General features: G+C 45.1%; 1 pseudogene; it reads right to left on the reverse strand.

Annotated features, from left to right (window-relative positions):
* LOC112070381 (serpin H1-like) overlaps window positions 1–9457 on the reverse strand; it is an 83411-nt pseudogene that overhangs the window by 22176 nt on the left and 51778 nt on the right.

A 9457-nucleotide genomic window follows, 5' to 3' on the forward strand; every position in this document is an offset into this window, starting at 1 on the left:
TCAAGAGAGACACTCAAGTGTTTTAGTACTATATCTCTTGACACAATGATGAAAATAATCATGTCCTCTAAACCTTCAAGCTGCATACTGGACCCTATTCCAACTAAAATTTTGAAAGAGCTGCTTCCTGTGCTTGGCCCTCCTATGTTGAACATAATAAACGGCTCTATCCACCGGATATGTACCAAACTCACTAAAAGAGTCAGTAATAAAGCCTTCTTTGAAAAGCCAAACCTTGACCAGAAAATATAAAAACAATCGGCCTATATCGAATCTTCCATTTCCTCTCAAAAATGTTAGAAAAAGCTGTTGCGCAGCAACTCACTGCCTTCCTGAAGACAAACAATGTATACGAAATGCTCAGTCTGGTTTTAGACCCCATCATAGCACTGAGACTGCACTTGTGAAGGTGGTAAATACCTCTTAATGGCGTCAGACCGAGGCTCTGCATCTGTCCTCGTGCTCCTAGACCTTAGTGCTGCTTTTGATACCATCGATCACCACATTCTTTTGGAGAGATTGGAAATCCAAATTGGCCTACACGGACAAGTTCTGGCCTGGTTTAGATCTTATCGGAAGAATATCAGTTTGTCTCTGTGAATGGTTTGTCCTCTGACAAATCAACTGTACATTTCGGTGTTCCTCAAGGTTCCATTTTAGAACCACTATTGTTTTCACTATATATTTTACCTCTTGGGTATGTGTAATATGTAATTCGAAAACATAATGTTAACTTTCACTGCTATGCGGATGACACGCAGCTGTACATTTCAATGAAACATGGTGAAGCCCCAAAATTGCCCTCGCTAGAAGCGTGTGTTCAGACATAAGGAAGTGGATGGCTGCAAACGTTCTACTTTTAAACTCGGACAAAAAACAGAGATGCTTGTTCTAGAAACAAAGAGATCTTCTTTTGAATCTGACAATTAATCTTGATGGTTGTACAGTCGTCTCAAAATAAAACTGTGAAGGACCTCGGCGTTACTCTGGACCCTGATCTCTCTTTGACGAACATATCAAGACTGTTTCAAGGACAGCTTTTTTCCATCTACGTAACATTGCAAAAATCAGAAACTTTCTGTCCAAAAATGATGCAGAAAATTCATCCATGCTTTTGTTACTTCTAGGTTAGATTACTGCAATGCTCTACTTTCGGCTACCCGGATAAAGCATTAAATAAACTTCAGTTAGTGCTAAATACGGCTGCTAGAATCCTGACTAGAACCAAAAGATTTGATCATATTACTTCAGTGCTAGCCTCCCTACACTGGCTTCCTGTTAAGGCAGGGCTGATTTCAAGGTTTTACTGCTAACCTACAAAGCATTACATGGGCTTGCTCCTACCTATCTTCCCGATTTGGTCCTGCCGTACATACCTACACGTACGCTCCGGTCACAAAACGCAGGCTCCTAATTGTCCCTAGAATTTCTGAAGAACAGCTGGAGGCAGGGCTTTCTCCTATAGAGTTTCCATTTTTATGGAATGGTCTGCTAACCATGTGAGAGACGGCAGACTCGGTCTCAACCTTTAAGTCTTTACTGAAGACTCATTCTTCAGTAGGTCATATGATTGAGTGTAGTCTGGCCCAGGATGTGTGAAGGTGAACGGAAAGGCTCTGGAGCAACGAACCGCCCTTGCTGTCTCTACTGGCCGGTTCCCCTCTCTCCACTGGGATTCTCTGCCTCTAACCCTATTACAGGGGCTGAGTCACTTGCTTACTGGTGCTCTTCCAAGCCGTCCCTATGAGGGGTGCGTCACTTGAGTGGGTTGAGTCACTGACGTGATCTTCCTGTCTGGGTTGGCGCCCCCCCTTGGGTTGTGCCATGGCGGAGATCTTGTGGGGCTTTACTCGGCCTGTCTCAGGATGGTAAGTTGGTGGTTGAAGATATCCTTCAGTGATGTGGGGCTGTGCTTTGGCAAAGTGGTAGGGTTATATCCTGCCTGTTTGGCCCTGTCCGGGGGTGTCATCGATGGGCACAGTGTCTCCTGACCCCTCTGGTCTCAGCCTCCAGTATTTATGCTGCAATAGTTTATGTGTCGGGGGGCTAGGGTCAGTCTGTTATATCTGGAGTATTTCTCCTGTATTATCCGGGTCCTGTGTGAATTTAAGTATGCTCTCTCTAATTCTCTCTCTCTCTCGCTCTTTCTTTCTTTCTCTCTCAGAGGACCTGAGCCCTAGGACCATGCCTCAGGACTACCCGGCATGATGACGCCTTGCTGTCCCCAGTCCACCTGGCCGTGCTGCTGCTCCAGTTTCAACTGTTCTGTCTGCAGCTATGGAACCCTGATCTGTTCACTGGACGTGCTACCTGTCCCAGACCTGCTGTTTTCACTCTCTAGAGACAGCAGGAGCGGTAGAGATACTCTCAATGATGCCTATGAAAAGCCAACTGACATTTACTCCTGAGGTGCTGACTTGTTGCACCCTCGACAACCACTGTGATTATTATTATTTGACCATGCTGGTCATTTTATGAACATTTGAACATCTTGGCCATGTTCTGTTATAATCTCCACCCGGCACAGCCAGAAGAGGACTGGCCACCCCTCATAGCGGTTCCTCTCTAGGTTTCTTCCTAGGTTTTGGCCTTTCTTGGGAGTTTTTCCTAGCCACCGTGCGTGCTTCTACACCTGCATTGCTTGCTGTTTGGGGTTTTAGGCTGGGTTTCTGTACAGCACTTTGAGATATCAGCTGATGTAAGAAGGGCTATATAAATACATTTGGTTTGATTTGAAATAGCCAAATCCACTCATTTGAAGGGGGTGTCCACATACTTTTGTATATATACTGTATGTTTACATTGCCAAAGCAAGTGAAATAGATAATAAACAAAAGTGAAATAAACAAAATGAACAGTAAACATTGCACTCACAAAAGGAATAGAGACATGTAAAATGTCATGTTATGGCTATATACAGTGTACTAACRATGTGCAAATAGGGAAAATAAATAAACATAAATATGGGATGTATTTACAATGGTTTCCACCTCATTTTGTGGGCAGTGTGCACATAGCCTGTCTTCTTTGAGAGCCAGGTCTGCCTACGGCGGCCTCTCTCAATAGCAAGGCTATGCTCACTGAGTCATTTTGTGTCAGTCACAGTGGTCAGGTATTCCACCACTGTGTACAGTACTTTCTGTTTAGGGCCAAATAGCGTCTCTCTCTCTAGGTCTTAGACCCCCCTACAACATGCTGATTCACCAACTCACAAGACGTCTGTTCACACTTCACACCAACTCTTTTCTCTCTCTCTCTCTTTCTCTCTCACCTGTTGAGTTGAAGTTCAATRCTTTTAATGTCAAAGTGGAGAACAGTAAAAATACCTGCTAACCTCCATCTCTCTCTCTCTCCCCCTCTCCCTCTTTACAGACCCAGCTTTGACGAAAACACCCAATCAACAGACACTCTCAAAATCCCTAAGATCCCCGTTGGCCCGGGAAGCAGCCCTCCCAGGAGGCCCTCCATGTAGAGCCCTGTGTGGCCCTGTTCCAGCGTMTCCGCCCTTGCTACGGGCCTTGGGGCCTGGCCAGGTCCCTTCTCTTTCACTTCCCCCATGGCTTCTCCAGCTCCCCCATCAGCAGCCCAGACACAGTCTCCGTCCTATCCCACAAAGCCCTGGAGGACCACTCCGCACTCACCCTGGCCTCCGCAGCCTCTACCCTACAGGTGACTGGGGCTGGCCTGTGGGGATGGCCTGTGGGGGCCTGAAGGACCCCTTGGATGAACTGGAGGTGAGGGTCTTCCTGGGGCCCTTCCTCTCCTCCTGGCAGCCTGGATTCGAGGCCCTACTGATGGGCGTGGTGGCCCGATGTTGTGTACACAACTGGAGTCCCAGAACCGAGGGCAGGTGTGGGAGGGAGTGTCCTTTGACCCCTGCTGTGCCAGAGTGTGTACGGTGCTGGAGAAGGGGTTGTAAGAGAATTGGTTGAAAGCAAGTTTTGGATTTTTATTTAGTCCATTCAGGAAAGTGAATTGACATTCAATTAATGAGATGAAAATTCACCTTGAAAATGTTTAAATAGAATGGAGCCCAACCCTGGTTGTGAGCTTGTATGTATTGATGAGTGGATAATGGCGCCGGAGGGGATGGCTGCCAGTTTACGGGCTCCTAACCAATTGTGCTATTTTGTGTGTTTTTTTTTCACATTGTTTGTAACTAATGTTTATTTTATTGTGTTATAATGTTTTTCTGTTGCTTTAGTTAACTTTGTAAATATTTTCTTCACTCTTATTTTCTTAAAACTGCATTGTTAGTTGAGGGCTTGTAATTAAGCATTTGATTTGATTTGATTTGAGTAAGTCGTGTGGATGACTCACCTACGTGGTGCACCATAGATACCTTGGTGTATTTGGTCCCCAGGAGGCTGCGTATGTCTGCCGTCTCGTCATTGAAGTCTTTCTCCCATAGTCCTGCACGGAGACACAGAGAGGAGCGCGCTTTCAGTGGAACCGACAGCGTTTTAACTACGTTGTAGGCTGTGAAACAAACAGACAATCATAATATCAGTCAAAAGTATACAATTCCCAGTTCATGCTACAAAACCAACTTCATAAGAGGTTTTAAAAATAGGTTCTCAGCATTCAGCATTCCATGATGTACACTAAGGAATTGTTGGCGGAATAGATGGATGCAGTTCAATGTATGATTAATATAATTCACCAATACATTTCCTGGTAGTCTAAAAAATATTGCTGTCATGTTGTAAATCACAGCTGGCCTGGTACATTGTTTGCTGCCTCCATTCGGGATACACTGTTTCAGCTTCAATGACACAATATTCTGGACAAAAACGGACTAATGTAACTAAGGCTGGGAATGTCAATACAATCAAACTAGCAAGGGCAATGATCACAAGTCAGTCATAACGTGGCTAATAGGCTAGCATATCTATGTATGCAGCAGGCTAAAAATATTGACGAAATATGACCAGTGTTAGTAAACAGTGTTAGTAAACAGCCTAACCAGCTCTGCTACGGCGAGTAAAATGGTCAGAGTGAGGTGTTCTCTCATTCGTGTCTAGGAGTAGCTAGCTAGCAAGCTAGCCAACTTTAGCCAGTTAGCTTGGGTGCTTGGTTGGGACAAGCATGTGTAACGGATGTGAAATGGCTAGCTAGTTAGCGGTGGTGCGCGCTAATAGCCTTTCAATCGGTTACGTCACTTGCTCTGAGACCTTGAAGTAGTGGTTCCCCTTGCTCTGCAGGGKCCGCGGCTTTTGTGGAGCGATGGGTACCGATGCTTCGTGGGTGACTGTTGTTGATGTGTGCAGAGGGTCCCTGGTTCGCGCCCGGGGCGGGGCGAGGGGACGGACGTAAAGTTAAACTGTTACATTGATGCTGTTGACCCGGATCACTGGTTGCTGCGGAAAAGGAGGAGGTTGAAGGGGGGTGAGTGTAACGGATGTGAAATGGCTAGCTAGTTAGCGGTGGTGCGCGCTAATAGCCCTGTCTCTTATACACATCTAGATGTGTGGGACAAGCATGTGTAACGGATGTGAAATGGCTAGCTAGTTAGCGGTGGTGCGCGCTAATAGCCTTTCAATCGGTTACGTCACTTGCTCTGAGACCTTGAAGTAGTGGTTCCCCTTGCTCTGCAGGGGCCGCGGCCTTTGTGGAGAGATGGGTAACGATGCTTCGTGGGTGACTGTTGTTGATGTGTGCAGAGGGTAACTGGTTCRCGCCCGGGKCGGGGCRAGGGGACGGACGTAAAGTTAAACTGTTACACATGCATTGGCAGGCAAGCTGCAGAAGGACGAGTAGGCTACAATTTCCCATCGTTTATCAGTGCAATTTTGACGGCCAACTTTCTGAAAAAGTTTGAGAGGGTTTATCTAATGTTCTCTAGTTAGATTTTAGGTTATTTTACTCAGGCTAGCGTTAGTTGTTGATCTTGTTGTTGATGTGCATAATTGATGGATGATGGAGAGAGAGCCTACCTTTTCATGGTTGTTTGATCAATAGGACTGTGAAGTTCCCAAATGTAAGAGGACTCCCGTGGTGTTTACRTGTTTGCAGAAATCCATTCAGGTGTATTCTGTAGCTTTTGGCGAATGTGTTCTGATGATCTAAAGATGTGCTGTTGCTACTTCCTGTAAACACACAGTCCAGTTCAAAGTGAATGATGGCTGGCCCGTGWGGCAAATGGCTTATTTGCATAAAGTCCTACTGAAGCTACGACTGGCTATGGCGAACCGGTCTGCGTAGACTCCGGTCCTGGATGAGACAGATGTTTTTATWAGGTTTTATTTACTGCAGTGTCTATTAATTGTCCAAACGCAYGACCACTTTCCTATAGACCAAACCCTACAAACAAACAATGTGCTATAAAGCATTGACACATACTGTAGTCCATTGAAAACCCCCTATGATCTCCTCAACAGAGCTATTTCATTGGCTCACATCTCAGGGCCAATCAAGGTCCGTTATGAGGTCACTTACATGTCTCCTCAATTCCCCACTCACTCACTCCATTTAGCTCACCTCACCTTCTCACACACACACACACACACACACACACACACACATACACACAGATACGCACACACGCACACACACACACACTTCAGCTCACCTCACCTCCTCACTCCTGTCAATTTAGAAGGACTGACCAGAACTAAAACTGCACTGCCGCAGTAATAAACAATTTTTTCACACTATATATTACATTACAAAACCCTGCTGCTCCGTTCCATAGAGGGAGTTATTTGATAGAGGGGAGTTCTGTGGGAGAAAATAAAAAAGGTAATGATGAAAGAATCCCGCCAGTCACACAGCAGAACGGCGTGCCAATCAAGACTTGCAAATACAAGTTTTGAGTTTCTGTAATTTTGGAGGAAGAAATCTGGTCACGGTGGAGTTCCAAAACATATTGAAGTGTGGATCACCTACGGTGGCACAAGTCTATGGAATGACAGTTATATGGTATTATGGGTGAATTTCCCAATGAGTGTACTGTGTGTGTGTGTGTTATCTATCAAACCACACATTTGGCTGGCAGTCAAGGGAGGACACAGATTTGGGTGGATCTGTGAGTCTGTGTCTAGACAACTAGTCCTCCTCTGAGCTTAGAGAATGATCCTATATCAACACACACACACACACGCGCACACACACGCACGCACGCACGCACGCACGCACGCACGCACACACACACACACACACACACACACACACACACACACACAGACACAGACACAGACACACACACAGACACAGACACAGACACAGACACAGACACAGACACAGACACACACAGAGTCTGCAGAGAAGGGCCTTTATTACCAGCCATTACCAGCCATTCATATCAATGCACATAACAATGAGACAATTGTGCAGCTATGAAAACCAGTCCCCTCTGATTCATACCCAAAACATCCGAGGGAAACTGAGAATCAATGAAATCAATGAAGCCGGCAACTTTCCCCCTCCTCCCTCCCTCCCTCATCAGCTCAGCTCTGTGATTACTAGTCGTTTTGGTATTCTATTCCGGAAGCTATTATTAGAGGTTATATGTGCATTCTTTTGTTGTTGGCTGTGTGCTTTTTCTCTCTCTTCCTTTTATTGCGTTATCTGTGTACGTGTGTTTTTTGGCTGCTGTATTGAGATCCTATTTTTTCTTTCTTTTCCYCTCTCTCTTCGTTTTTWTTTTTTTTAACGGCAGGAACAAAGGCTGAATTAATTACCAAGTGTGGACTGAAACTCCCAAGGTAGGGCTTTGTACATCCCTCCACCATGTCGGTCAATCTCTTCTCTTCTCTTTTCCTCGCAGCAGGCTGTCGCTCTTCCTCTTTCTTTACTTTTCTCACTCCCTCCATCCCTTGTGCCTTCTTTTCTCAATGTTCCCTCTTCTCTTCCTCTTTACTCCCCCTATCCCACCCACCGTCTCTCTTTACAATACCCTTGCTCTTCAYTGCTCTCTGTATTCTCTTTGCTTTTCCTCCCATACTCGTTGCCCCGCTCCCTCCCTCCATCCTTTCCCCATCTCTTTCTCTCCCTCTTTGAGTTTTCTTCTGTACAGAACAGAGATGGAGGGCTGCTAGAGGGCTTTTAATTCTGCCTTTCAGTAATTAACTGAAAGGAAACAAATGGAAACAAACAGAAACAAGGGAGATACAAGCAGATGAATGGTGCCACCCCAATATATTACGTCTGGAACAATGACAGAGGAAATGTTTTGGAGGCCATTGCAATACCAGACATTGAGAATAGCCCCCGTGCCAGAAAATTACAGACAAATAAATGAATTACTAAAAAACTTAACAGCAGCCAGTAGAAAAATATTGACTACTTTTTCAATTATAAATTCAAACTAAGAATACAGACTATAAGTAACATTTCAACTATCTACTAACCCTAGCCCTAGCCCTAACCCAAACCTTAACCCTTATCCTAACCTTAAACTTAACCCTAAACTTAACCCTTACCCTAGCCCTAACCTAACCCTTATTCTAAACCTAACCTTAACCATAACCTTAGGAAGCAGTTGCTTATCAACAGATTGTTTGTTGATAGTGTGACCATCTTAGAGTGTCTACAGGTGGAAAATCCGGACGATCCAAATAAAGTGTGACCTTTGTTGTAATCTATTGTAAAATCTAACGTGTGTATTTAATCCCACAAATKAATGAATTAATCAACACGAACTAAACAGAACAAAAGATTTTCGGAATGAAGTCAAAACATCAAACAAAGTAAATTAATTATATTGCGTATCAATCTACCCTCAGTCGTGAATGTATTTAGCCATTTTTCTCTTAGACAACCCCCCCCCCCCCTCGTGGCGGCAAGTAGCCTAGCGGTTAAGAGCGTTGAACCTCGACCAAAAGTCGAGTTAACCCCAAACAACAACTGCTACCCGGGAGCCAATGACATGGACGTCGAGGGGTTGGGACAAATGCGGAAGACAAGTTTCCGTTGAATACATTCAGTTGTGCAACTGACTAGGTTTCCCCTTTCCTTTCCCTTCCTCACCTGAGAAAGATAATAACTTAAGAGAGAAGGAGGAGGAGGAGGAGGAAGAAGAGAGATAGGGTGAGTGAGACAGATAGAGGAAGCACATACAGCGATGAAGAGAAAGACAGGGCGATAAAGAGGAAGATGGGGAGGAAAGGGAAGTGAGAGGTAGCAGTGCTGAGTGTGAAGCCTAGGCGTTGAGATCTAGCCAGTGCGTCACTGCATAATCTGAGCAAGCTCTGAGTACAGATGTTAGGCCTAACGCTGGGGGACTGACAGAGGGGGAGAGAGATCGGGAGAGAGAGAGATATCGACTTTTAGAAAAAAAGGGTTATTCGGCTGTGCCCATAGGATAACACTTTTTGGTTCCAGGTAGAACCCTTTAGGCTTCCATATACAATCCTCTGTGGATTGGAACCAGAAAGGGCTCTTCAAATGGTTATCCTACGGGGACAGCCGAAAAAACCTTTTAGGTTCTAAATAGCAGAGAGAGAGAGAACAAAAG

This window comes from Salvelinus sp. IW2-2015, unplaced genomic scaffold, assembly GCF_002910315.2.
Source record: "Salvelinus sp. IW2-2015 unplaced genomic scaffold, ASM291031v2 Un_scaffold1307, whole genome shotgun sequence".
Taxonomy (NCBI): Eukaryota; Metazoa; Chordata; class Actinopteri; order Salmoniformes; family Salmonidae; genus Salvelinus; species Salvelinus sp. IW2-2015.